The sequence below is a fragment of the Garra rufa genome, chromosome 1, assembly GCF_049309525.1.
Source record: "Garra rufa chromosome 1, GarRuf1.0, whole genome shotgun sequence".
NCBI lineage: Eukaryota > Metazoa > Chordata > Actinopteri > Cypriniformes > Cyprinidae > Garra > Garra rufa.
Window position 1 is genome coordinate 106,348,229 of NC_133361.1, and position 26,538 is coordinate 106,374,766.

Consider the following 26,538-nt stretch of genomic DNA (forward strand, 5'->3'; position numbering starts at 1 on the left):
TATTTACAAGGTTCACATAAAAGACTTTAAAACAACACGATAAAACGAGGTAAACGCTGTTAAAAGAATACAGTTCATTTGTCCATACCCTAAAAACAGTCCAAGAATCCCAGTGTGTTGATAAGTCCAATGTGAGTGTCCACCGGTGTATATACAATCCACAGAAAGTGTAATCCAAAGTTTGCAGGTGGTGAATGGAAAGGTGAGCTCTAAAATTAGCAACTCCTCAATCCAACAGTTTGGTGACTGTCCTTTGTTTGTCATGCTGCTCTCTTATACAGTTGTACTTCCTGCTTCCTGTCATGTGTCTAGTCACATGGCAGGCCAACCATCCATTTTTTAAAGACACACACTCACTTAAAATGTTAAGAGTAATAAAATGGCCTAAAAAACATGTAAAACACTTAAAACTCTATAATACATTTAAATGATTGTAATAAATAGAGCGGTAAAACACGTCTTTCTAAAAGCCAGCATATTATATAAATAGTGAAGAAAAGGCAAAAGCTTACAGCACCTGGTATTCCCAGGCGGTCTCCCATCCAAGTACTAAGCAGGCCCGACGCTGCTTAGCTTCCGAGATCAGACGAGATCGGGCGCTCTCAGCGCGGTATGGCCGTAAGCGAGGGCTGCTCCAAAAAGTGGGCTATTTAAAGATCAGCCTCCGTAAAAGCCAGCATATTATATAAATAGTGAAGAAAAGGCAAAAGCTTACAGCACCTGGTATTCCCAGGCGGTCTCCCATCCAAGTACTAAGCAGGCCCGACGCTGCTTAGCTTCCGAGATCAGACGAGATCGGGCGCTCTCAGCGCGGTATGGCCGTAAGCGAGGGCTGCTCCAAAAAGTGGGCTATTTAAAGATCAGCCTCCGTAAAAGCCAGCATATTATATAAATAGTGAAGAAAAGGCAAAAGCTTACAGCACCTGGTATTCCCAGGCGGTCTCCCATCCAAGTGTAACAATCGGCCTTATCAGCCGAGTTACAAGACTAAAATGGGATCAGATTTAACTGTGAGAGATGACTAGTGGTTAAAAGAATGAGACATAAAAGAAGATTGGTTTAAATAGATTTGGTTTATTTACAAGGTTCACATAAAAGACTTTAAAACAACACGATAAAACGAGGTAAACGCTGTTAAAAGAATACAGTTCATTTGTCCATACCCTAAAAACAGTCCAAGAATCCCAGTGTGTTGATAAGTCCAATGTGAGTGTCCACCGGTGTATATACAATCCACAGAAAGTGTAATCCAAAGTTTGCAGGTGGTGAATGGAAAGGTGAGCTCTAAAATTAGCAACTCCTCAATCCAACAGTTTGGTGACTGTCCTTTGTTTGTCATGCTGCTCTCTTATACAGTTGTACTTCCTGCTTCCTGTCATGTGTCTAGTCACATGGCAGGCCAACCATCCATTTTTTAAAGACACACACTCACTTAAAATGTTAAGAGTAATAAAATGGCCTAAAAAACATGTAAAACACTTAAAACTCTATAATACATTTAAATGATTGTAATAAATAGAGCGGTAAAACACGTCTTTCTAAAAGCCAGCATATTATATAAATAGTGAAGAAAAGGCAAAAGCTTACAGCACCTGGTATTCCCAGGCGGTCTCCCATCCAAGTACTAAGCAGGCCCGACGCTGCTTAGCTTCCGAGATCAGACGAGATCGGGCGCTCTCAGCGCGGTATGGCCGTAAGCGAGGGCTGCTCCAAAAAGTGGGCTATTTAAAGATCAGCCTCCGTAAAAGCCAGCATATTATATAAATAGTGAAGAAAAGGCAAAAGCTTACAGCACCTGGTATTCCCAGGCGGTCTCCCATCCAAGTGTAACAATCGGCCTTATCAGCCGAGTTACAAGACTAAAATGGGATCAGATTTAACTGTGAGAGATGACTAGTGGTTAAAAGAATGAGACATAAAAGAAGATTGGTTTAAATAGATTTGGTTTATTTACAAGGTTCACATAAAAGACTTTAAAACAACACGATAAAACGAGGTAAACGCTGTTAAAAGAATACAGTTCATTTGTCCATACCCTAAAAACAGTCCAAGAATCCCAGTGTGTTGATAAGTCCAATGTGAGTGTCCACCGGTGTATATACAATCCACAGAAAGTGTAATCCAAAGTTTGCAGGTGGTGAATGGAAAGGTGAGCTCTAAAATTAGCAACTCCTCAATCCAACAGTTTGGTGACTGTCCTTTGTTTGTCATGCTGCTCTCTTATACAGTTGTACTTCCTGCTTCCTGTCATGTGTCTAGTCACATGGCAGGCCAACCATCCATTTTTTAAAGACACACACTCACTTAAAATGTTAAGAGTAATAAAATGGCCTAAAAAACATGTAAAACACTTAAAACTCTATAATACATTTAAATGATTGTAATAAATAGAGCGGTAAAACACGTCTTTCTAAAAGCCAGCATATTATATAAATAGTGAAGAAAAGGCAAAAGCTTACAGCACCTGGTATTCCCAGGCGGTCTCCCATCCAAGTACTAAGCAGGCCCGACGCTGCTTAGCTTCCGAGATCAGACGAGATCGGGCGCTCTCAGCGCGGTATGGCCGTAAGCGAGGGCTGCTCCAAAAAGTGGGCTATTTAAAGATCAGCCTCCGTAAAAGCCAGCATATTATATAAATAGTGAAGAAAAGGCAAAAGCTTACAGCACCTGGTAATCCCAGGCGGTCTCCCATCCAAGTGTAACAATCGGCCTTATCAGCCGAGTTACAAGACTAAAATGGGGTCAGATTTAACTGTGAGAGATGACTAGTGGTTAAAAGAATGAGACATAAAAGAAGATTGGTTTAAATAGATTTGGTTTATTTTAGGGCTGTCAAAATTAACGCGTTAATCGCGCGTTAACGCAAATTCATTTTAACGGCACTAATTTTATTAACGCGCGATTAACGCAGCGCGCTTTTCTGTTTGACCCACTACCTAGCCCATAGTTAAAGAAATGGATGCAGTGCTGCCAACCTAGCAAAAAGTGTCTAGCAACAATACATAAACACATAATTGGACAAACCTAATATAGTTTCTGAGGCTCTTCGGTTTTGCTGAACGTGCGCGAGGTCTCCCAATGAATGCGCGCGCACCTCCCTCTCTTCATATCTGCGTCTGCTCTGTTCAGCGAGCGGCAGTGGAGCAGCGCTTTCAGTTAAAACAGATGTTATGTTCATTCCAGTGCTTGAAGTGGGCCGGTACGCAGGTACTTCTGTATTTTATCCTTTTGCGTACACCGGCACTTCTGCCATATTTAATGAATGCAAGCGGAGTCGGGCTACGTTAGGATTGTTGCTGTGGGGTTGATGCGTAAAGCCACATACGAGTATGCACGCGAAAACGGCGTATTAAATGCACGTCAAACCCATGCATAATTGCATATCATATGTACGCCAAAGTTAATTTCAGCTTGTTAATAGCACGCCAAATAGAAACAGAAAGTCGTGCTAGTGCGCATTTGCATTTGCATGAGACCAGGCTCTCCAATCAGTACATTATAACCAAAACAATACATTTAAACATAAAAGAAGCAGGTTTTTGGGATCACATAACTTTAAATGGCTAAACTCCTAAAAAGTCAAAGGATCCTGAAGGCATTCAAACAGGAAGTTAAAAACAACGATAATAATGCAGGGAATAGTGACTTATGTCCAGATGCCGGTAAATGATTCTTTTCAGTGATTGAATCATGATCATAATTCAGGATTTTTTTTTCAGTTATTATTTCATATTACTTTGGTTGTCTGATAACAGAAATATTACATCAAAACAATGGAAACAGTTTTGTTGAGAACTTGGCTGCATCAAATGACAGTATGTGGGCACAGAGAGGCAAACAAATGTAATAATAAATGTAGATTTTGCATGTTCAGAAGAAGTGAGCTGCCCTGTCCTGCAAATAATGTAAACAGGCTTGTGTAAGTAAATTGCTCAGTGCAAAGAAAGAGAAGTAATGGGAACCTGGTGTTTCTATGTTCTTTTTTCATGTGTCTAATAGACATGAACAAGTTATTTGAAAAACATCTATGACATTTGAAACAAGTTAGTCTTCATGTCCAGTATGGTTTCACTGATAATAAACACATATTTGCTTAAAGCATCCATGCCAATGTTGATTAGAGTATTAAAAACTTTAAAAAGTGTTAATTTAAGGTACATTTAGAACAGATAAAAATGTGCGATTAATCGCGAGTTAACTCAAGACAACCATGCGATTAATCGCGATTAAAAAATTTAATCGATTGACAGCCCTAGTTTATTTACAAGGTTCACATAAAAGACTTTAAAACAACACGAGAAAACGAGGTAAACGCTGTTAAAAGAATACAGTTCATTTGTCCATACCCTAAAAACAGTCCAAGAATCCCAGTGTGTTGATAAGTCCAATGTGAGTGTCCACCGGTGTATATACAATCCACAGAAAGTGTAATCCAAAGTTTGCAGGTGGTGAATGGAAAGGTGAGCTCTAAAATTAGCAACTCCTCAATCCAACAGTTTGGTGACTGTCCTTTGTTTGTCATGCTGCTCTCTTATACAGTTGTACTTCCTGCTTCCTGTCATGTGTCTAGTCACATGGCAGGCCAACCATCCATTTTTTAAAGACACACACTCACTTAAAATGTTAAGAGTAATAAAATGGCCTAAAAAACATGTAAAACACTTAAAACTCTATAATACATTTAAATGATTGTAATAAATAGAGCGGTAAAACACGTCTTTCTAAAAGCCAGCATATTATATAAATAGTGAAGAAAAGGCAAAAGCTTACAGCACCTGGTATTCCCAGGCGGTCTCCCATCCAAGTACTAAGCAGGCCCGACGCTGCTTAGCTTCCGAGATCAGACGAGATCGGGCGCTCTCAGCGCGGTATGGCCGTAAGCGAGGGCTGCTCCAAAAAGTGGGCTATTTAAAGATCAGCCTCCGTAAAAGCCAGCATATTATATAAATAGTGAAGAAAAGGCAAAAGCTTACAGCACCTGGTATTCCCAGGCGGTCTCCCATCCAAGTGTAACAATCGGCCTTATCAGCCGAGTTACAAGACTAAAATGGGATCAGATTTAACTGTGAGAGATGACTAGTGGTTAAAAGAATGAGACATAAAAGAAGATTGGTTTAAATAGATTTGGTTTATTTACAAGGTTCACATAAAAGACTTTAAAACAACACGATAAAACGAGGTAAACGCTGTTAAAAGAATACAGTTCATTTGTCCATACCCTAAAAACAGTCCAAGAATCCCAGTGTGTTGATAAGTCCAATGTGAGTGTCCACCGGTGTATATACAATCCACAGAAAGTGTAATCCAAAGTTTGCAGGTGGTGAATGGAAAGGTGAGCTCTAAAATTAGCAACTCCTCAATCCAACAGTTTGGTGACTGTCCTTTGTTTGTCATGCTGCTCTCTTATACAGTTGTACTTCCTGCTTCCTGTCATGTGTCTAGTCACATGGCAGGCCAACCATCCATTTTTTAAAGACACACACTCACTTAAAATGTTAAGAGTAATAAAATGGCCTAAAAAACATGTAAAACACTTAAAACTCTATAATACATTTAAATGATTGTAATAAATAGAGCGGTAAAACACGTCTTTCTAAAAGCCAGCATATTATATAAATAGTGAAGAAAAGGCAAAAGCTTACAGCACCTGGTATTCCCAGGCGGTCTCCCATCCAAGTACTAAGCAGGCCCGACGCTGCTTAGCTTCCGAGATCAGACGAGATCGGGCGCTCTCAGCGCGGTATGGCCGTAAGCGAGGGCTGCTCCAAAAAGTGGGCTATTTAAAGATCAGCCTCCGTAAAAGCCAGCATATTATATAAATAGTGAAGAAAAGGCAAAAGCTTACAGCACCTGGTAATCCCAGGCGGTCTCCCATCCAAGTGTAACAATCGGCCTTATCAGCCGAGTTACAAGACTAAAATGGGGTCAGATTTAACTGTGAGAGATGACTAGTGGTTAAAAGAATGAGACATAAAAGAAGATTGGTTTAAATAGATTTGGTTTATTTTAGGGCTGTCAAAATTAACGCGTTAATCGCGCGTTAACGCAAATTCATTTTAACGGCACTAATTTTATTAACGCGCGATTAACGCAGCGCGCTTTTCTGTTTGACCCACTACCTAGCCCATAGTTAAAGAAATGGATGCAGTGCTGCCAACCTAGCAAAAAGTGTCTAGCAACAATACATAAACACATAATTGGACAAACCTAATATAGTTTCTGAGGCTCTTCGGTTTTGCTGAACGTGCGCGAGGTCTCCCAATGAATGCGCGCGCACCTCCCTCTCTTCATATCTGCGTCTGCTCTGTTCAGCGAGCGGCAGTGGAGCAGCGCTTTCAGTTAAAACAGATGTTATGTTCATTCCAGTGCTTGAAGTGGGCCGGTACGCAGGTACTTCTGTATTTTATCCTTTTGCGTACACCGGCACTTCTGCCATATTTAATGAATGCAAGCGGAGTCGGGCTACGTTAGGATTGTTGCTGTGGGGTTGATGCGTAAAGCCACATACGAGTATGCACGCGAAAACGGCGTATTAAATGCACGTCAAACCCATGCATAATTGCATATCATATGTACGCCAAAGTTAATTTCAGCTTGTTAATAGCACGCCAAATAGAAACAGAAAGTCGTGCTAGTGCGCATTTGCATTTGCATGAGACCAGGCTCTCCAATCAGTACATTATAACCAAAACAATACATTTAAACATAAAAGAAGCAGGTTTTTGGGATCACATAACTTTAAATGGCTAAACTCCTAAAAAGTCAAAGGATCCTGAAGGCATTCAAACAGGAAGTTAAAAACAACGATAATAATGCAGGGAATAGTGACTTATGTCCAGATGCCGGTAAATGATTCTTTTCAGTGATTGAATCATGATCATAATTCAGGATTTTTTTTTCAGTTATTATTTCATATTACTTTGGTTGTCTGATAACAGAAATATTACATCAAAACAATGGAAACAGTTTTGTTGAGAACTTGGCTGCATCAAATGACAGTATGTGGGCACAGAGAGGCAAACAAATGTAATAATAAATGTAGATTTTGCATGTTCAGAAGAAGTGAGCTGCCCTGTCCTGCAAATAATGTAAACAGGCTTGTGTAAGTAAATTGCTCAGTGCAAAGAAAGAGAAGTAATGGGAACCTGGTGTTTCTATGTTCTTTTTTCATGTGTCTAATAGACATGAACAAGTTATTTGAAAAACATCTATGACATTTGAAACAAGTTAGTCTTCATGTCCAGTATGGTTTCACTGATAATAAACACATATTTGCTTAAAGCATCCATGCCAATGTTGATTAGAGTATTAAAAACTTTAAAAAGTGTTAATTTAAGGTACATTTAGAACAGATAAAAATGTGCGATTAATCGCGAGTTAACTCAAGACAACCATGCGATTAATCGCGATTAAAAAATTTAATCGATTGACAGCCCTAGTTTATTTACAAGGTTCACATAAAAGACTTTAAAACAACACGAGAAAACGAGGTAAACGCTGTTAAAAGAATACAGTTCATTTGTCCATACCCTAAAAACAGTCCAAGAATCCCAGTGTGTTGATAAGTCCAATGTGAGTGTCCACCGGTGTATATACAATCCACAGAAAGTGTAATCCAAAGTTTGCAGGTGGTGAATGGAAAGGTGAGCTCTAAAATTAGCAACTCCTCAATCCAACAGTTTGGTGACTGTCCTTTGTTTGTCATGCTGCTCTCTTATACAGTTGTACTTCCTGCTTCCTGTCATGTGTCTAGTCACATGGCAGGCCAACCATCCATTTTTTAAAGACACACACTCACTTAAAATGTTAAGAGTAATAAAATGGCCTAAAAAACATGTAAAACACTTAAAACTCTATAATACATTTAAATGATTGTAATAAATAGAGCGGTAAAACACGTCTTTCTAAAAGCCAGCATATTATATAAATAGTGAAGAAAAGGCAAAAGCTTACAGCACCTGGTATTCCCAGGCGGTCTCCCATCCAAGTACTAAGCAGGCCCGACGCTGCTTAGCTTCCGAGATCAGACGAGATCGGGCGCTCTCAGCGCGGTATGGCCGTAAGCGAGGGCTGCTCCAAAAAGTGGGCTATTTAAAGATCAGCCTCCGTAAAAGCCAGCATATTATATAAATAGTGAAGAAAAGGCAAAAGCTTACAGCACCTGGTATTCCCAGGCGGTCTCCCATCCAAGTACTAAGCAGGCCCGACGCTGCTTAGCTTCCGAGATCAGACGAGATCGGGCGCTCTCAGCGCGGTATGGCCGTAAGCGAGGGCTGCTCCAAAAAGTGGGCTATTTAAAGATCAGCCTCCGTAAAAGCCAGCATATTATATAAATAGTGAAGAAAAGGCAAAAGCTTACAGCACCTGGTATTCCCAGGCGGTCTCCCATCCAAGTGTAACAATCGGCCTTATCAGCCGAGTTACAAGACTAAAATGGGATCAGATTTAACTGTGAGAGATGACTAGTGGTTAAAAGAATGAGACATAAAAGAAGATTGGTTTAAATAGATTTGGTTTATTTACAAGGTTCACATAAAAGACTTTAAAACAACACGATAAAACGAGGTAAACGCTGTTAAAAGAATACAGTTCATTTGTCCATACCCTAAAAACAGTCCAAGAATCCCAGTGTGTTGATAAGTCCAATGTGAGTGTCCACCGGTGTATATACAATCCACAGAAAGTGTAATCCAAAGTTTGCAGGTGGTGAATGGAAAGGTGAGCTCTAAAATTAGCAACTCCTCAATCCAACAGTTTGGTGACTGTCCTTTGTTTGTCATGCTGCTCTCTTATACAGTTGTACTTCCTGCTTCCTGTCATGTGTCTAGTCACATGGCAGGCCAACCATCCATTTTTTAAAGACACACACTCACTTAAAATGTTAAGAGTAATAAAATGGCCTAAAAAACATGTAAAACACTTAAAACTCTATAATACATTTAAATGATTGTAATAAATAGAGCGGTAAAACACGTCTTTCTAAAAGCCAGCATATTATATAAATAGTGAAGAAAAGGCAAAAGCTTACAGCACCTGGTATTCCCAGGCGGTCTCCCATCCAAGTACTAAGCAGGCCCGACGCTGCTTAGCTTCCGAGATCAGACGAGATCGGGCGCTCTCAGCGCGGTATGGCCGTAAGCGAGGGCTGCTCCAAAAAGTGGGCTATTTAAAGATCAGCCTCCGTAAAAGCCAGCATATTATATAAATAGTGAAGAAAAGGCAAAAGCTTACAGCACCTGGTATTCCCAGGCGGTCTCCCATCCAAGTGTAACAATCGGCCTTATCAGCCGAGTTACAAGACTAAAATGGGGTCAGATTTAACTGTGAGAGATGACTAGTGGTTAAAAGAATGAGACATAAAAGAAGATTGGTTTAAATAGATTTGGTTTATTTACAAGGTTCACATAAAAGACTTTAAAACAACACGATAAAACGAGGTAAACGCTGTTAAAAGAATACAGTTCATTTGTCCATACCCTAAAAACAGTCCAAGAATCCCAGTGTGTTGATAAGTCCAATGTGAGTGTCCACCGGTGTATATACAATCCACAGAAAGTGTAATCCAAAGTTTGCAGGTGGTGAATGGAAAGGTGAGCTCTAAAATTAGCAACTCCTCAATCCAACAGTTTGGTGACTGTCCTTTGTTTGTCATGCTGCTCTCTTATACAGTTGTACTTCCTGCTTCCTGTCATGTGTCTAGTCACATGGCAGGCCAACCATCCATTTTTTAAAGACACACACTCACTTAAAATGTTAAGAGTAATAAAATGGCCTAAAAAACATGTAAAACACTTAAAACTCTATAATACATTTAAATGATTGTAATAAATAGAGCGGTAAAACACGTCTTTCTAAAAGCCAGCATATTATATAAATAGTGAAGAAAAGGCAAAAGCTTACAGCACCTGGTATTCCCAGGCGGTCTCCCATCCAAGTACTAAGCAGGCCCGACGCTGCTTAGCTTCCGAGATCAGACGAGATCGGGCGCTCTCAGCGCGGTATGGCCGTAAGCGAGGGCTGCTCCAAAAAGTGGGCTATTTAAAGATCAGCCTCCGTAAAAGCCAGCATATTATATAAATAGTGAAGAAAAGGCAAAAGCTTACAGCACCTGGTATTCCCAGGCGGTCTCCCATCCAAGTACTAAGCAGGCCCGACGCTGCTTAGCTTCCGAGATCAGACGAGATCGGGCGCTCTCAGCGCGGTATGGCCGTAAGCGAGGGCTGCTCCAAAAAGTGGGCTATTTAAAGATCAGCCTCCGTAAAAGCCAGCATATTATATAAATAGTGAAGAAAAGGCAAAAGCTTACAGCACCTGGTATTCCCAGGCGGTCTCCCATCCAAGTGTAACAATCGGCCTTATCAGCCGAGTTACAAGACTAAAATGGGATCAGATTTAACTGTGAGAGATGACTAGTGGTTAAAAGAATGAGACATAAAAGAAGATTGGTTTAAATAGATTTGGTTTATTTACAAGGTTCACATAAAAGACTTTAAAACAACACGATAAAACGAGGTAAACGCTGTTAAAAGAATACAGTTCATTTGTCCATACCCTAAAAACAGTCCAAGAATCCCAGTGTGTTGATAAGTCCAATGTGAGTGTCCACCGGTGTATATACAATCCACAGAAAGTGTAATCCAAAGTTTGCAGGTGGTGAATGGAAAGGTGAGCTCTAAAATTAGCAACTCCTCAATCCAACAGTTTGGTGACTGTCCTTTGTTTGTCATGCTGCTCTCTTATACAGTTGTACTTCCTGCTTCCTGTCATGTGTCTAGTCACATGGCAGGCCAACCATCCATTTTTTAAAGACACACACTCACTTAAAATGTTAAGAGTAATAAAATGGCCTAAAAAACATGTAAAACACTTAAAACTCTATAATACATTTAAATGATTGTAATAAATAGAGCGGTAAAACACGTCTTTCTAAAAGCCAGCATATTATATAAATAGTGAAGAAAAGGCAAAAGCTTACAGCACCTGGTATTCCCAGGCGGTCTCCCATCCAAGTACTAAGCAGGCCCGACGCTGCTTAGCTTCCGAGATCAGACGAGATCGGGCGCTCTCAGCGCGGTATGGCCGTAAGCGAGGGCTGCTCCAAAAAGTGGGCTATTTAAAGATCAGCCTCCGTAAAAGCCAGCATATTATATAAATAGTGAAGAAAAGGCAAAAGCTTACAGCACCTGGTATTCCCAGGCGGTCTCCCATCCAAGTGTAACAATCGGCCTTATCAGCCGAGTTACAAGACTAAAATGGGATCAGATTTAACTGTGAGAGATGACTAGTGGTTAAAAGAATGAGACATAAAAGAAGATTGGTTTAAATAGATTTGGTTTATTTACAAGGTTCACATAAAAGACTTTAAAACAACACGATAAAACGAGGTAAACGCTGTTAAAAGAATACAGTTCATTTGTCCATACCCTAAAAACAGTCCAAGAATCCCAGTGTGTTGATAAGTCCAATGTGAGTGTCCACCGGTGTATATACAATCCACAGAAAGTGTAATCCAAAGTTTGCAGGTGGTGAATGGAAAGGTGAGCTCTAAAATTAGCAACTCCTCAATCCAACAGTTTGGTGACTGTCCTTTGTTTGTCATGCTGCTCTCTTATACAGTTGTACTTCCTGCTTCCTGTCATGTGTCTAGTCACATGGCAGGCCAACCATCCATTTTTTAAAGACACACACTCACTTAAAATGTTAAGAGTAATAAAATGGCCTAAAAAACATGTAAAACACTTAAAACTCTATAATACATTTAAATGATTGTAATAAATAGAGCGGTAAAACACGTCTTTCTAAAAGCCAGCATATTATATAAATAGTGAAGAAAAGGCAAAAGCTTACAGCACCTGGTATTCCCAGGCGGTCTCCCATCCAAGTACTAAGCAGGCCCGACGCTGCTTAGCTTCCGAGATCAGACGAGATCGGGCGCTCTCAGCGCGGTATGGCCGTAAGCGAGGGCTGCTCCAAAAAGTGGGCTATTTAAAGATCAGCCTCCGTAAAAGCCAGCATATTATATAAATAGTGAAGAAAAGGCAAAAGCTTACAGCACCTGGTATTCCCAGGCGGTCTCCCATCCAAGTACTAAGCAGGTCCGACGCTGCTTAGCTTCCGAGATCAGACGAGATCGGGCGCTCTCAGCGCGGTATGGCCGTAAGCGAGGGCTGCTCCAAAAAGTGGGCTATTTAAAGATCAGCCTCCGTAAAAGCCAGCATATTATATAAATAGTGAAGAAAAGGCAAAAGCTTACAGCACCTGGTATTCCCAGGCGGTCTCCCATCCAAGTGTAACAATCGGCCTTATCAGCCGAGTTACAAGACTAAAATGGGGTCAGATTTAACTGTGAGAGATGACTAGTGGTTAAAAGAATGAGACATAAAAGAAGATTGGTTTAAATAGATTTGGTTTATTTACAAGGTTCACATAAAAGACTTTAAAACAACACGATAAAACGAGGTAAACGCTGTTAAAAGAATACAATTCATTTGTCCATACCCTAAAAACAGTCCAAGAATCCCAGTGTGTTGATAAGTCCAATGTGAGTGTCCACCGGTGTATATACAATCCACAGAAAGTGTAATCCAAAGTTTGCAGGTGGTGAATGGAAAGGTGAGCTCTAAAATTAGCAACTCCTCAATCCAACAGTTTGGTGACTGTCCTTTGTTTGTCATGCTGCTCTCTTATACAGTTGTACTTCCTGCTTCCTGTCATGTGTCTAGTCACATGGCAGGCCAACCATCCATTTTTTAAAGACACACACTCACTTAAAATGTTAAGAGCAATAAAATGGCCTAAAAAACATGTAAAACACTTAAAACTCTATAATACATTTAAATGATTGTAATAAATAGAGCGGTAAAACACGTCTTTCTAAAAGCCAGCATATTATATAAATAGTGAAGAAAAGGCAAAAGCTTACAGCACCTGGTATTCCCAGGCGGTCTCCCATCCAAGTACTAAGCAGGCCCGACGCTGCTTAGCTTCCGAGATCAGACGAGATCGGGCGCTCTCAGCGCGGTATGGCCGTAAGCGAGGGCTGCTCCAAAAAGTGGGCTATTTAAAGATCAGCCTCCGTAAAAGCCAGCATATTATATAAATAGTGAAGAAAAGGCAAAAGCTTACAGCACCTGGTAATCCCAGGCGGTCTCCCATCCAAGTGTAACAATCGGCCTTATCAGCCGAGTTACAAGACTAAAATGGGGTCAGATTTAACTGTGAGAGATGACTAGTGGTTAAAAGAATGAGACATAAAAGAAGATTGGTTTAAATAGATTTGGTTTATTTTAGGGCTGTCAAAATTAACGCGTTAATCGCGCGTTAACGCAAATTCATTTTAACGGCACTAATTTTATTAACGCGCGATTAACGCAGCGCGCTTTTCTGTTTGACCCACTACCTAGCCCATAGTTAAAGAAATGGATGCAGTGCTGCCAACCTAGCAAAAAGTGTCTAGCAACAATACATAAACACATAATTGGACAAACCTAATATAGTTTCTGAGGCTCTTCGGTTTTGCTGAACGTGCGCGAGGTCTCCCAATGAATGCGCGCGCACCTCCCTCTCTTCATATCTGCGTCTGCTCTGTTCAGCGAGCGGCAGTGGAGCAGCGCTTTCAGTTAAAACAGATGTTATGTTCATTCCAGTGCTTGAAGTGGGCCGGTACGCAGGTACTTCTGTATTTTATCCTTTTGCGTACACCGGCACTTCTGCCATATTTAATGAATGCAAGCGGAGTCGGGCTACGTTAGGATTGTTGCTGTGGGGTTGATGCGTAAAGCCACATACGAGTATGCACGCGAAAACGGCGTATTAAATGCACGTCAAACCCATGCATAATTGCATATCATATGTACGCCAAAGTTAATTTCAGCTTGTTAATAGCACGCCAAATAGAAACAGAAAGTCGTGCTAGTGCGCATTTGCATTTGCATGAGACCAGGCTCTCCAATCAGTACATTATAACCAAAACAATACATTTAAACATAAAAGAAGCAGGTTTTTGGGATCACATAACTTTAAATGGCTAAACTCCTAAAAAGTCAAAGGATCCTGAAGGCATTCAAACAGGAAGTTAAAAACAACGATAATAATGCAGGGAATAGTGACTTATGTCCAGATGCCGGTAAATGATTCTTTTCAGTGATTGAATCATGATCATAATTCAGGATTTTTTTTTCAGTTATTATTTCATATTACTTTGGTTGTCTGATAACAGAAATATTACATCAAAACAATGGAAACAGTTTTGTTGAGAACTTGGCTGCATCAAATGACAGTATGTGGGCACAGAGAGGCAAACAAATGTAATAATAAATGTAGATTTTGCATGTTCAGAAGAAGTGAGCTGCCCTGTCCTGCAAATAATGTAAACAGGCTTGTGTAAGTAAATTGCTCAGTGCAAAGAAAGAGAAGTAATGGGAACCTGGTGTTTCTATGTTCTTTTTTCATGTGTCTAATAGACATGAACAAGTTATTTGAAAAACATCTATGACATTTGAAACAAGTTAGTCTTCATGTCCAGTATGGTTTCACTGATAATAAACACATATTTGCTTAAAGCATCCATGCCAATGTTGATTAGAGTATTAAAAACTTTAAAAAGTGTTAATTTAAGGTACATTTAGAACAGATAAAAATGTGCGATTAATCGCGAGTTAACTCAAGACAACCATGCGATTAATCGCGATTAAAAAATTTAATCGATTGACAGCCCTAGTTTATTTACAAGGTTCACATAAAAGACTTTAAAACAACACGAGAAAACGAGGTAAACGCTGTTAAAAGAATACAGTTCATTTGTCCATACCCTAAAAACAGTCCAAGAATCCCAGTGTGTTGATAAGTCCAATGTGAGTGTCCACCGGTGTATATACAATCCACAGAAAGTGTAATCCAAAGTTTGCAGGTGGTGAATGGAAAGGTGAGCTCTAAAATTAGCAACTCCTCAATCCAACAGTTTGGTGACTGTCCTTTGTTTGTCATGCTGCTCTCTTATACAGTTGTACTTCCTGCTTCCTGTCATGTGTCTAGTCACATGGCAGGCCAACCATCCATTTTTTAAAGACACACACTCACTTAAAATGTTAAGAGTAATAAAATGGCCTAAAAAACATGTAAAACACTTAAAACTCTATAATACATTTAAATGATTGTAATAAATAGAGCGGTAAAACACGTCTTTCTAAAAGCCAGCATATTATATAAATAGTGAAGAAAAGGCAAAAGCTTACAGCACCTGGTATTCCCAGGCGGTCTCCCATCCAAGTACTAAGCAGGCCCGACGCTGCTTAGCTTCCGAGATCAGACGAGATCGGGCGCTCTCAGCGCGGTATGGCCGTAAGCGAGGGCTGCTCCAAAAAGTGGGCTATTTAAAGATCAGCCTCCGTAAAAGCCAGCATATTATATAAATAGTGAAGAAAAGGCAAAAGCTTACAGCACCTGGTATTCCCAGGCGGTCTCCCATCCAAGTACTAAGCAGGCCCGACGCTGCTTAGCTTCCGAGATCAGACGAGATCGGGCGCTCTCAGCGCGGTATGGCCGTAAGCGAGGGCTGCTCCAAAAAGTGGGCTATTTAAAGATCAGCCTCCGTAAAAGCCAGCATATTATATAAATAGTGAAGAAAAGGCAAAAGCTTACAGCACCTGGTATTCCCAGGCGGTCTCCCATCCAAGTGTAACAATCGGCCTTATCAGCCGAGTTACAAGACTAAAATGGGATCAGATTTAACTGTGAGAGATGACTAGTGGTTAAAAGAATGAGACATAAAAGAAGATTGGTTTAAATAGATTTGGTTTATTTACAAGGTTCACATAAAAGACTTTAAAACAACACGATAAAACGAGGTAAACGCTGTTAAAAGAATACAGTTCATTTGTCCATACCCTAAAAACAGTCCAAGAATCCCAGTGTGTTGATAAGTCCAATGTGAGTGTCCACCGGTGTATATACAATCCACAGAAAGTGTAATCCAAAGTTTGCAGGTGGTGAATGGAAAGGTGAGCTCTAAAATTAGCAACTCCTCAATCCAACAGTTTGGTGACTGTCCTTTGTTTGTCATGCTGCTCTCTTATACAGTTGTACTTCCTGCTTCCTGTCATGTGTCTAGTCACATGGCAGGCCAACCATCCATTTTTTAAAGACACACACTCACTTAAAATGTTAAGAGTAATAAAATGGCCTAAAAAACATGTAAAACACTTAAAACTCTATAATACATTTAAATGATTGTAATAAATAGAGCGGTAAAACACGTCTTTCTAAAAGCCAGCATATTATATAAATAGTGAAGAAAAGGCAAAAGCTTACAGCACCTGGTATTCCCAGGCGGTCTCCCATCCAAGTACTAAGCAGGCCCGACGCTGCTTAGCTTCCGAGATCAGACGAGATCGGGCGCTCTCAGCGCGGTATGGCCGTAAGCGAGGGCTGCTCCAAAAAGTGGGCTATTTAAAGATCAGCCTCCGTAAAAGCCAGCATATTATATAAATAGTGAAGAAAAGGCAAAAGCTTACAGCACCTGGTATTCCCAGGCGGTCTCCCATCCAAGTGTAACAATCGGCCTTATCAGCCGAGTTACAAGACTAAAATGGGGTCAGATTTAACTGTGAGAGATGACTAGTGGTTAAAAGAATGAGACATAAAAGAAGATTGGTTTAAATAGATTTGGTTTATTTACAAGGTTCACATAAAAGACTTTAAAACAACACGATAAAACGAGGTAAACGCTGTTAAAAGAATACAGTTCATTTGTCCATACCCTAAAAACAGTCCAAGAATCCCAGTGTGTTGATAAGTCCAATGTGAGTGTCCACCGGTGTATATACAATCCACAGAAAGTGTAATCCAAAGTTTGCAGGTGGTGAATGGAAAGGTGAGCTCTAAAATTAGCAACTCCTCAATCCAACAGTTTGGTGACTGTCCTTTGTTTGTCATGCTGCTCTCTTATACAGTTGTACTTCCTGCTTCCTGTCATGTGTCTAGTCACATGGCAGGCCAACCATCCATTTTTTAAAGACACACACTCACTTAAAATGTTAAGAGTAATAAAATGGCCTAAAAAACATGTAAAACACTTAAAACTCTATAATACATTTAAATGATTGTAATAAATAGAGCGGTAAAACACGTCTTTCTAAAAGCCAGCATATTATATAAATAGTGAAGAAAAGGCAAAAGCTTACAGCACCTGGTATTCCCAGGCGGTCTCCCATCCAAGTACTAAGCAGGCCCGACGCTGCTTAGCTTCCGAGATCAGACGAGATCGGGCGCTCTCAGCGCGGTATGGCCGTAAGCGAGGGCTGCTCCAAAAAGTGGGCTATTTAAAGATCAGCCTCCGTAAAAGCCAGCATATTATATAAATAGTGAAGAAAAGGCAAAAGCTTACAGCACCTGGTATTCCCAGGCGGTCTCCCATCCAAGTACTAAGCAGGCCCGACGCTGCTTAGCTTCCGAGATCAGACGAGATCGGGCGCTCTCAGCGCGGTATGGCCGTAAGCGAGGGCTGCTCCAAAAAGTGGGCTATTTAAAGATCAGCCTCCGTAAAAGCCAGCATATTATATAAATAGTGAAGAAAAGGCAAAAGCTTACAGCACCTGGTATTCCCAGGCGGTCTCCCATCCAAGTGTAACAATCGGCCTTATCAGCCGAGTTACAAGACTAAAATGGGATCAGATTTAACTGTGAGAGATGACTAGTGGTTAAAAGAATGAGACATAAAAGAAGATTGGTTTAAATAGATTTGGTTTATTTACAAGGTTCACATAAAAGACTTTAAAACAACACGATAAAACGAGGTAAACGCTGTTAAAAGAATACAGTTCATTTGTCCATACCCTAAAAACAGTCCAAGAATCCCAGTGTGTTGATAAGTCCAATGTGAGTGTCCACCGGTGTATATACAATCCACAGAAAGTGTAATCCAAAGTTTGCAGGTGGTGAATGGAAAGGTGAGCTCTAAAATTAGCAACTCCTCAATCCAACAGTTTGGTGACTGTCCTTTGTTTGTCATGCTGCTCTCTTATACAGTTGTACTTCCTGCTTCCTGTCATGTGTCTAGTCACATGGCAGGCCAACCATCCATTTTTTAAAGACACACACTCACTTAAAATGTTAAGAGTAATAAAATGGCCTAAAAAACATGTAAAACACTTAAAACTCTATAATACATTTAAATGATTGTAATAAATAGAGCGGTAAAACACGTCTTTCTAAAAGCCAGCATATTATATAAATAGTGAAGAAAAGGCAAAAGCTTACAGCACCTGGTATTCCCAGGCGGTCTCCCATCCAAGTACTAAGCAGGCCCGACGCTGCTTAGCTTCCGAGAACAGACGAGATCGGGCGCTCTCAGCGCGGTATGGCCGTAAGCGAGGGCTGCTCCAAAAAGTGGGCTATTTAAAGATCAGCCTCCGTAAAAGCCAGCATATTATATAAATAGTGAAGAAAAGGCAAAAGCTTACAGCACCTGGTATTCCCAGGCGGTCTCCCATCCAAGTGTAACAATCGGCCTTATCAGCCGAGTTACAAGACTAAAATGGGATCAGATTTAACTGTGAGAGATGACTAGTGGTTAAAAGAATGAGACATAAAAGAAGATTGGTTTAAATAGATTTGGTTTATTTACAAGGTTCACATAAAAGACTTTAAAACAACACGATAAAACGAGGTAAACGCTGTTAAAAGAATACAGTTCATTTGTCCATACCCTAAAAACAGTCCAAGAATCCCAGTGTGTTGATAAGTCCAATGTGAGTGTCCACCGGTGTATATACAATCCACAGAAAGTGTAATCCAAAGTTTGCAGGTGGTGAATGGAAAGGTGAGCTCTAAAATTAGCAACTCCTCAATCCAACAGTTTGGTGACTGTCCTTTGTTTGTCATGCTGCTCTCTTATACAGTTGTACTTCCTGCTTCCTGTCATGTGTCTAGTCACATGGCAGGCCAACCATCCATTTTTTAAAGACACACACTCACTTAAAATGTTAAGAGTAATAAAATGGCCTAAAAAACATGTAAAACACTTAAAACTCTATAATACATTTAAATGATTGTAATAAATAGAGCGGTAAAACACGTCTTTCTAAAAGCCAGCATATTATATAAATAGTGAAGAAAAGGCAAAAGCTTACAGCACCTGGTATTCCCAGGCGGTCTCCCATCCAAGTACTAAGCAGGCCCGACGCTGCTTAGCTTCCGAGATCAGACGAGATCGGGCGCTCTCAGCGCGGTATGGCCGTAAGCGAGGGCTGCTCCAAAAAGTGGGCTATTTAAAGATCAGCCTCCGTAAAAGCCAGCATATTATATAAATAGTGAAGAAAAGGCAAAAGCTTACAGCACCTGGTATTCCCAGGCGGTCTCCCATCCAAGTACTAAGCAGGCCCGACGCTGCTTAGCTTCCGAGATCAGACGAGATCGGGCGCTCTCAGCGCGGTATGGCCGTAAGCGAGGGCTGCTCCAAAAAGTGGGCTATTTAAAGATCAGCCTCCGTAAAAGCCAGCATATTATATAAATAGTGAAGAAAAGGCAAAAGCTTACAGCACCTGGTATTCCCAGGCGGTCTCCCATCCAAGTGTAACAATCGGCCTTATCAGCCGAGTTACAAGACTAAAATGGGATCAGATTTAACTGTGAGAGATGACTAGTGGTTAAAAGAATGAGACATAAAAGAAGATTGGTTTAAATAGATTTGGTTTATTTACAAGGTTCACATAAAAGACTTTAAAACAACACGATAAAACGAGGTAAACGCTGTTAAAAGAATACAGTTCATTTGTCCATACCCTAAAAACAGTCCAAGAATCCCAGTGTGTTGATAAGTCCAATGTGAGTGTCCACCGGTGTATATACAATCCACAGAAAGTGTAATCCAAAGTTTGCAGGTGGTGAATGGAAAGGTGAGCTCTAAAATTAGCAACTCCTCAATCCAACAGTTTGGTGACTGTCCTTTGTTTGTCATGCTGCTCTCTTATACAGTTGTACTTCCTGCTTCCTGTCATGTGTCTAGTCACATGGCAGGCCAACCATCCATTTTTTAAAGACACACACTCACTTAAAATGTTAAGAGTAATAAAATGGCCTAAAAAACATGTAAAACACTTAAAACTCTATAATACATTTAAATGATTGTAATAAATAGAGCGGTAAAACACGTCTTTCTAAAAGCCAGCATATTATATAAATAGTGAAGAAAAGGCAAAAGCTTACAGCACCTGGTATTCCCAGGCGGTCTCCCATCCAAGTACTAAGCAGGCCCGACGCTGCTTAGCTTCCGAGATCAGACGAGATCGGGCGCTCTCAGCGCGGTATGGCCGTAAGCGAGGGCTGCTCCAAAAAGTGGGCTATTTAAAGATCAGCCTCCGTAAAAGCCAGCATATTATATAAATAGTGAAGAAAAGGCAAAAGCTTACAGCACCTGGTAATCCCAGGCGGTCTCCCATCCAAGTGTAACAATCGGCCTTATCAGCCGAGTTACAAGACTAAAATGGGGTCAGATTTAACTGTGAGAGATGACTAGTGGTTAAAAGAATGAGACATAAAAGAAGATTGGTTTAAATAGATTTGGTTTATTTTAGGGCTGTCAAAATTAACGCGTTAATCGCGCGTTAACGCAAATTCATTTTAACGGCACTAATTTTATTAACGCGCGATTAACGCAGCGCGCTTTTCTGTTTGACCCACTACCTAGCCCATAGTTAAAGAAATGGATGCAGTGCTGCCAACCTAGCAAAAAGTGTCTAGCAACAATACATAAACACATAATTGGACAAACCTAATATAGTTTCTGAGGCTCTTCGGTTTTGCTGAACGTGCGCGAGGTCTCCCAATGAATGCGCGCGCACCTCCCTCTCTTCATATCTGCGTCTGCTCTGTTCAGCGAGCGGCAGTGGAGCAGCGCTTTCAGTTAAAACAGATGTTATGTTCATTCCAGTGCTTGAAGTGGGCCGGTACGCAGGTACTTCTGTATTTTATCCTTTTGCGTACACCGGCACTTCTGCCATATTTAATGAATGCAAGCGGAGTCGGGCTACGTTAGGATTGTTGCTGTGGGGTTGATGCGTAAAGCCACATACGAGTATGCACGCGAAAACGGCGTATTAAATGCACGTCAAACCCATGCATAATTGCATATCATATGTACGCCAAAGTTAATTTCAGCTTGTTAATAGCACGCCAAATAGAAACAGAAAGTCGTGCTAGTGCGCATTTGCATTTGCATGAGACCAGGCTCTCCAATCAGTACATTATAACCAAAACAATACATTTAAACATAAAAGAAGCAGGTTTTTGGGATCACATAACTTTAAATGGCTAAACTCCTAAAAAGTCAAAGGATCCTGAAGGCATTCAAACAGGAAGTTAAAAACAACGATAATAATGCAGGGAATAGTGACTTATGTCCAGATGCCGGTAAATGATTCTTTTCAGTGATTGAATCATGATCATAATTCAGGATTTTTTTTTCAGTTATTATTTCATATTACTTTGGTTGTCTGATAACAGAAATATTACATCAAAACAATGGAAACAGTTTTGTTGAGAACTTGGCTGCATCAAATGACAGTATGTGGGCACAGAGAGGCAAACAAATGTAATAATAAATGTAGATTTTGCATGTTCAGAAGAAGTGAGCTGCCCTGTCCTGCAAATAATGTAAACAGGCTTGTGTAAGTAAATTGCTCAGTGCAAAGAAAGAGAAGTAATGGGAACCTGGTGTTTCTATGTTCTTTTTTCATGTGTCTAATAGACATGAACAAGTTATTTGAAAAACATCTATGACATTTGAAACAAGTTAGTCTTCATGTCCAGTATGGTTTCACTGATAATAAACACATATTTGCTTAAAGCATCCATGCCAATGTTGATTAGAGTATTAAAAACTTTAAAAAGTGTTAATTTAAGGTACATTTAGAACAGATAAAAATGTGCGATTAATCGCGAGTTAACTCAAGACAACCATGCGATTAATCGCGATTAAAAAATTTAATCGATTGACAGCCCTAGTTTATTTACAAGGTTCACATAAAAGACTTTAAAACAACACGAGAAAACGAGGTAAACGCTGTTAAAAGAATACAGTTCATTTGTCCATACCCTAAAAACAGTCCAAGAATCCCAGTGTGTTGATAAGTCCAATGTGAGTGTCCACCGGTGTATATACAATCCACAGAAAGTGTAATCCAAAGTTTGCAGGTGGTGAATGGAAAGGTGAGCTCTAAAATTAGCAACTCCTCAATCCAACAGTTTGGTGACTGTCCTTTGTTTGTCATGCTGCTCTCTTATACAGTTGTACTTCCTGCTTCCTGTCATGTGTCTAGTCACATGGCAGGCCAACCATCCATTTTTTAAAGACACACACTCACTTAAAATGTTAAGAGTAATAAAATGGCCTAAAAAACATGTAAAACACTTAAAACTCTATAATACATTTAAATGATTGTAATAAATAGAGCGGTAAAACACGTCTTTCTAAAAGCCAGCATATTATATAAATAGTGAAGAAAAGGCAAAAGCTTACAGCACCTGGTATTCCCAGGCGGTCTCCCATCCAAGTACTAAGCAGGCCCGACGCTGCTTAGCTTCCGAGATCAGACGAGATCGGGCGCTCTCAGCGCGGTATGGCCGTAAGCGAGGGCTGCTCCAAAAAGTGGGCTATTTAAAGATCAGCCTCCGTAAAAGCCAGCATATTATATAAATAGTGAAGAAAAGGCAAAAGCTTACAGCACCTGGTATTCCCAGGCGGTCTCCCATCCAAGTACTAAGCAGGCCCGACGCTGCTTAGCTTCCGAGATCAGACGAGATCGGGCGCTCTCAGCGCGGTATGGCCGTAAGCGAGGGCTGCTCCAAAAAGTGGGCTATTTAAAGATCAGCCTCCGTAAAAGCCAGCATATTATATAAATAGTGAAGAAAAGGCAAAAGCTTACAGCACCTGGTATTCCCAGGCGGTCTCCCATCCAAGTGTAACAATCGGCCTTATCAGCCGAGTTACAAGACTAAAATGGGATCAGATTTAACTGTGAGAGATGACTAGTGGTTAAAAGAATGAGACATAAAAGAAGATTGGTTTAAATAGATTTGGTTTATTTACAAGGTTCACATAAAAGACTTTAAAACAACACGATAAAACGAGGTAAACGCTGTTAAAAGAATACAGTTCATTTGTCCATACCCTAAAAACAGTCCAAGAATCCCAGTGTGTTGATAAGTCCAATGTGAGTGTCCACCGGTGTATATACAATCCACAGAAAGTGTAATCCAAAGTTTGCAGGTGGTGAATGGAAAGGTGAGCTCTAAAATTAGCAACTCCTCAATCCAACAGTTTGGTGACTGTCCTTTGTTTGTCATGCTGCTCTCTTATACAGTTGTACTTCCTGCTTCCTGTCATGTGTCTAGTCACATGGCAGGCCAACCATCCATTTTTTAAAGACACACACTCACTTAAAATGTTAAGAGTAATAAAATGGCCTAAAAAACATGTAAAACACTTAAAACTCTATAATACATTTAAATGATTGTAATAAATAGAGCGGTAAAACACGTCTTTCTAAAAGCCAGCATATTATATAAATAGTGAAGAAAAGGCAAAAGCTTACAGCACCTGGTATTCCCAGGCGGTCTCCCATCCAAGTACTAAGCAGGCCCGACGCTGCTTAGCTTCCGAGATCAGACGAGATCGGGCGCTCTCAGCGCGGTATGGCCGTAAGCGAGGGCTGCTCCAAAAAGTGGGCTATTTAAAGATCAGCCTCCGTAAAAGCCAGCATATTATATAAATAGTGAAGAAAAGGCAAAAGCTTACAGCACCTGGTATTCCCAGGCGGTCTCCCATCCAAGTGTAACAATCGGCCTTATCAGCCGAGTTACAAGACTAAAATGGGATCAGATTTAACTGTGAGAGATGACTAGTGGTTAAAAGAATGAGACATAAAAGAAGATTGGTTTAAATAGATTTGGTTTATTTACAAGGTTCACATAAAAGACTTTAAAACAACACGATAAAACGAGGTAAACGCTGTTAAAAGAATACAGTTCATTTGTCCATACCCTAAAAACAGTCCAAGAATCCCAGTGTGTTGATAAGTCCAATGTGAGTGTCCACCGGTGTATATACAATCCACAGAAAGTGTAATCCAAAGTTTGCAGGTGGTGAATGGAAAGGTGAGCTCTAAAATTAGCAACTCCTCAATCCAACAGTTTGGTGACTGTCCTTTGTTTGTCATGCTGCTCTCTTATACAGTTGTACTTCCTGCTTCCTGTCATGTGTCTAGTCACATGGCAGGCCAACCATCCATTTTTTAAAGACACACACTCACTTAAAATGTTAAGAGTAATAAAATGGCCTAAAAAACATGTAAAACACTTAAAACTCTATAATACATTTAAATGATTGTAATAAATAGAGCGGTAAAACACGTCTTTCTAAAAGCCAGCATATTATATAAATAGTGAAGAAAAGGCAAAAGCTTACAGCACCTGGTATTCCCAGGCGGTCTCCCATCCAAGTACTAAGCAGGCCCGACGCTGCTTAGCTTCCGAGATCAGACGAGATCGGGCGCTCTCAGCGCGGTATGGCCGTAAGCGAGGGCTGCTCCAAAAAGTGGGCTATTTAAAGATCAGCCTCCGTAAAAGCCAGCATATTATATAAATAGTGAAGAAAAGGCAAAAGCTTACAGCACCTGGTATTCCCAGGCGGTCTCCCATCCAAGTGTAACAATCGGCCTTATCAGCCGAGTTACAAGACTAAAATGGGATCAGATTTAACTGTGAGAGATGACTAGTGGTTAAAAGAATGAGACATAAAAGAAGATTGGTTTAAATAGATTTGGTTTATTTACAAGGTTCACATAAAAGACTTTAAAACAACACGATAAAACGAGGTAAACGCTGTTAAAAGAATACAGTTCATTTGTCCATACCCTAAAAACAGTCCAAGAATCCCAGTGTGTTGATAAGTCCAATGTGAGTGTCCACCGGTGTATATACAATCCACAGAAAGTGTAATCCAAAGTTTGCAGGTGGTGAATGGAAAGGTGAGCTCTAAAATTAGCAACTCCTCAATCCAACAGTTTGGTGACTGTCCTTTGTTTGTCATGCTGCTCTCTTATACAGTTGTACTTCCTGCTTCCTGTCATGTGTCTAGTCACATGGCAGGCCAACCATCCATTTTTTAAAGACACACACTCACTTAAAATGTTAAGAGTAATAAAATGGCCTAAAAAACATGTAAAACACTTAAAACTCTATAATACATTTAAATGATTGTAATAAATAGAGCGGTAAAACACGTCTTTCTAAAAGCCAGCATATTATATAAATAGTGAAGAAAAGGCAAAAGCTTACAGCACCTGGTATTCCCAGGCGGTCTCCCATCCAAGTACTAAGCAGGCCCGACGCTGCTTAGCTTCCGAGATCAGACGAGATCGGGCGCTCTCAGCGCGGTATGGCCGTAAGCGAGGGCTGCTCCAAAAAGTGGGCTATTTAAAGATCAGCCTCCGTAAAAGCCAGCATATTATATAAATAGTGAAGAAAAGGCAAAAGCTTACAGCACCTGGTATTCCCAGGCGGTCTCCCATCCAAGTGTAACAATCGGCCTTATCAGCCGAGTTACAAGACTAAAATGGGGTCAGATTTAACTGTGAGAGATGACTAGTGGTTAAAAGAATGAGACATAAAAGAAGATTGGTTTAAATAGATTTGGTTTATTTACAAGGTTCACATAAAAGACTTTAAAACAACACGATAAAACGAGGTAAACGCTGTTAAAAGAATACAGTTCATTTGTCCATACCCTAAAAACAGTCCAAGAATCCCAGTGTGTTGATAAGTCCAATGTGAGTGTCCACCGGTGTATATACAATCCACAGAAAGTGTAATCCAAAGTTTGCAGGTGGTGAATGGAAAGGTGAGCTCTAAAATTAGCAACTCCTCAATCCAACAGTTTGGTGACTGTCCTTTGTTTGTCATGCTGCTCTCTTATACAGTTGTACTTCCTGCTTCCTGTCATGTGTCTAGTCACATGGCAGGCCAACCATCCATTTTTTAAAGACACACACTCACTTAAAATGTTAAGAGTAATAAAATGGCCTAAAAAACATGTAAAACACTTAAAACTCTATAATACATTTAAATGATTGTAATAAATAGAGCGGTAAAACACGTCTTTCTAAAAGCCAGCATATTATATAAATAGTGAAGAAAAGGCAAAAGCTTACAGCACCTGGTATTCCCAGGCGGTCTCCCATCCAAGTACTAAGCAGGCCCGACGCTGCTTAGCTTCCGAGATCAGACGAGATCGGGCGCTCTCAGCGCGGTATGGCCGTAAGCGAGGGCTGCTCCAAAAAGTGGGCTATTTAAAGATCAGCCTCCGTAAAAGCCAGCATATTATATAAATAGTGAAGAAAAGGCAAAAGCTTACAGCACCTGGTATTCCCAGGCGGTCTCCCATCCAAGTGTAACAATCGGCCTTATCAGCCGAGTTACAAGACTAAAATGGGATCAGATTTAACTGTGAGAGATGACTAGTGGTTAAAAGAATGAGACATAAAA

The 26,538-nt window shown here is 40.4% G+C and overlaps 1 protein-coding gene and 30 non-coding genes across 31 annotated transcripts in view; 1 reads left to right on the top strand and 30 right to left on the bottom strand.

The window, feature by feature from the left end:
- LOC141323491 (uncharacterized) overlaps positions 1–26,538 on the top strand; it is a 307,348-nt gene that overhangs the window by 216,817 nt on the left and 63,993 nt on the right. The window lies entirely within an intron of this gene.
- LOC141303369 (5S ribosomal RNA) lies at positions 506–624 on the bottom strand. The gene has a single exon (XR_012343356.1). It is a non-coding gene; the product is annotated as a 5S ribosomal RNA (ribosomal RNA).
- Positions 709–827, bottom strand: LOC141303380 (5S ribosomal RNA). The gene has a single exon (XR_012343367.1). It is a non-coding gene; the product is annotated as a 5S ribosomal RNA (ribosomal RNA).
- On the bottom strand, positions 1,581–1,699 carry LOC141303392 (5S ribosomal RNA). The gene has a single exon (XR_012343378.1). It is a non-coding gene; the product is annotated as a 5S ribosomal RNA (ribosomal RNA).
- Positions 2,453–2,571, bottom strand: LOC141303414 (5S ribosomal RNA). The gene has a single exon (XR_012343400.1). It is a non-coding gene; the product is annotated as a 5S ribosomal RNA (ribosomal RNA).
- LOC141303425 (5S ribosomal RNA) lies at positions 4,764–4,882 on the bottom strand. The gene has a single exon (XR_012343411.1). It is a non-coding gene; the product is annotated as a 5S ribosomal RNA (ribosomal RNA).
- On the bottom strand, positions 5,636–5,754 carry LOC141303436 (5S ribosomal RNA). Its single transcript, XR_012343422.1, has one exon. It is a non-coding gene; the product is annotated as a 5S ribosomal RNA (ribosomal RNA).
- On the bottom strand, positions 7,947–8,065 carry LOC141303447 (5S ribosomal RNA). The gene has a single exon (XR_012343433.1). It is a non-coding gene; the product is annotated as a 5S ribosomal RNA (ribosomal RNA).
- On the bottom strand, positions 8,150–8,268 carry LOC141303458 (5S ribosomal RNA). Its single transcript, XR_012343444.1, has one exon. It is a non-coding gene; the product is annotated as a 5S ribosomal RNA (ribosomal RNA).
- LOC141303469 (5S ribosomal RNA) lies at positions 9,022–9,140 on the bottom strand. Its single transcript, XR_012343455.1, has one exon. It is a non-coding gene; the product is annotated as a 5S ribosomal RNA (ribosomal RNA).
- Positions 9,894–10,012, bottom strand: LOC141303480 (5S ribosomal RNA). The gene has a single exon (XR_012343466.1). It is a non-coding gene; the product is annotated as a 5S ribosomal RNA (ribosomal RNA).
- On the bottom strand, positions 10,097–10,215 carry LOC141303491 (5S ribosomal RNA). Its single transcript, XR_012343477.1, has one exon. It is a non-coding gene; the product is annotated as a 5S ribosomal RNA (ribosomal RNA).
- On the bottom strand, positions 10,969–11,087 carry LOC141303502 (5S ribosomal RNA). Its single transcript, XR_012343488.1, has one exon. It is a non-coding gene; the product is annotated as a 5S ribosomal RNA (ribosomal RNA).
- Positions 11,841–11,959, bottom strand: LOC141303513 (5S ribosomal RNA). The gene has a single exon (XR_012343499.1). It is a non-coding gene; the product is annotated as a 5S ribosomal RNA (ribosomal RNA).
- Positions 12,044–12,162, bottom strand: LOC141317577 (5S ribosomal RNA). Its single transcript, XR_012351948.1, has one exon. It is a non-coding gene; the product is annotated as a 5S ribosomal RNA (ribosomal RNA).
- Positions 12,916–13,034, bottom strand: LOC141303535 (5S ribosomal RNA). The gene has a single exon (XR_012343521.1). It is a non-coding gene; the product is annotated as a 5S ribosomal RNA (ribosomal RNA).
- On the bottom strand, positions 15,227–15,345 carry LOC141303546 (5S ribosomal RNA). Its single transcript, XR_012343532.1, has one exon. It is a non-coding gene; the product is annotated as a 5S ribosomal RNA (ribosomal RNA).
- Positions 15,430–15,548, bottom strand: LOC141303558 (5S ribosomal RNA). The gene has a single exon (XR_012343543.1). It is a non-coding gene; the product is annotated as a 5S ribosomal RNA (ribosomal RNA).
- On the bottom strand, positions 16,302–16,420 carry LOC141303569 (5S ribosomal RNA). Its single transcript, XR_012343554.1, has one exon. It is a non-coding gene; the product is annotated as a 5S ribosomal RNA (ribosomal RNA).
- LOC141303580 (5S ribosomal RNA) lies at positions 17,174–17,292 on the bottom strand. The gene has a single exon (XR_012343565.1). It is a non-coding gene; the product is annotated as a 5S ribosomal RNA (ribosomal RNA).
- LOC141303591 (5S ribosomal RNA) lies at positions 17,377–17,495 on the bottom strand. The gene has a single exon (XR_012343576.1). It is a non-coding gene; the product is annotated as a 5S ribosomal RNA (ribosomal RNA).
- Positions 18,249–18,367, bottom strand: LOC141318127 (5S ribosomal RNA). Its single transcript, XR_012352461.1, has one exon. It is a non-coding gene; the product is annotated as a 5S ribosomal RNA (ribosomal RNA).
- On the bottom strand, positions 19,121–19,239 carry LOC141303602 (5S ribosomal RNA). Its single transcript, XR_012343587.1, has one exon. It is a non-coding gene; the product is annotated as a 5S ribosomal RNA (ribosomal RNA).
- On the bottom strand, positions 19,324–19,442 carry LOC141303613 (5S ribosomal RNA). Its single transcript, XR_012343598.1, has one exon. It is a non-coding gene; the product is annotated as a 5S ribosomal RNA (ribosomal RNA).
- LOC141303624 (5S ribosomal RNA) lies at positions 20,196–20,314 on the bottom strand. The gene has a single exon (XR_012343609.1). It is a non-coding gene; the product is annotated as a 5S ribosomal RNA (ribosomal RNA).
- LOC141303635 (5S ribosomal RNA) lies at positions 22,507–22,625 on the bottom strand. Its single transcript, XR_012343620.1, has one exon. It is a non-coding gene; the product is annotated as a 5S ribosomal RNA (ribosomal RNA).
- On the bottom strand, positions 22,710–22,828 carry LOC141303657 (5S ribosomal RNA). The gene has a single exon (XR_012343642.1). It is a non-coding gene; the product is annotated as a 5S ribosomal RNA (ribosomal RNA).
- On the bottom strand, positions 23,582–23,700 carry LOC141303668 (5S ribosomal RNA). The gene has a single exon (XR_012343653.1). It is a non-coding gene; the product is annotated as a 5S ribosomal RNA (ribosomal RNA).
- On the bottom strand, positions 24,454–24,572 carry LOC141303679 (5S ribosomal RNA). Its single transcript, XR_012343663.1, has one exon. It is a non-coding gene; the product is annotated as a 5S ribosomal RNA (ribosomal RNA).
- LOC141303690 (5S ribosomal RNA) lies at positions 25,326–25,444 on the bottom strand. The gene has a single exon (XR_012343671.1). It is a non-coding gene; the product is annotated as a 5S ribosomal RNA (ribosomal RNA).
- On the bottom strand, positions 26,198–26,316 carry LOC141303701 (5S ribosomal RNA). The gene has a single exon (XR_012343676.1). It is a non-coding gene; the product is annotated as a 5S ribosomal RNA (ribosomal RNA).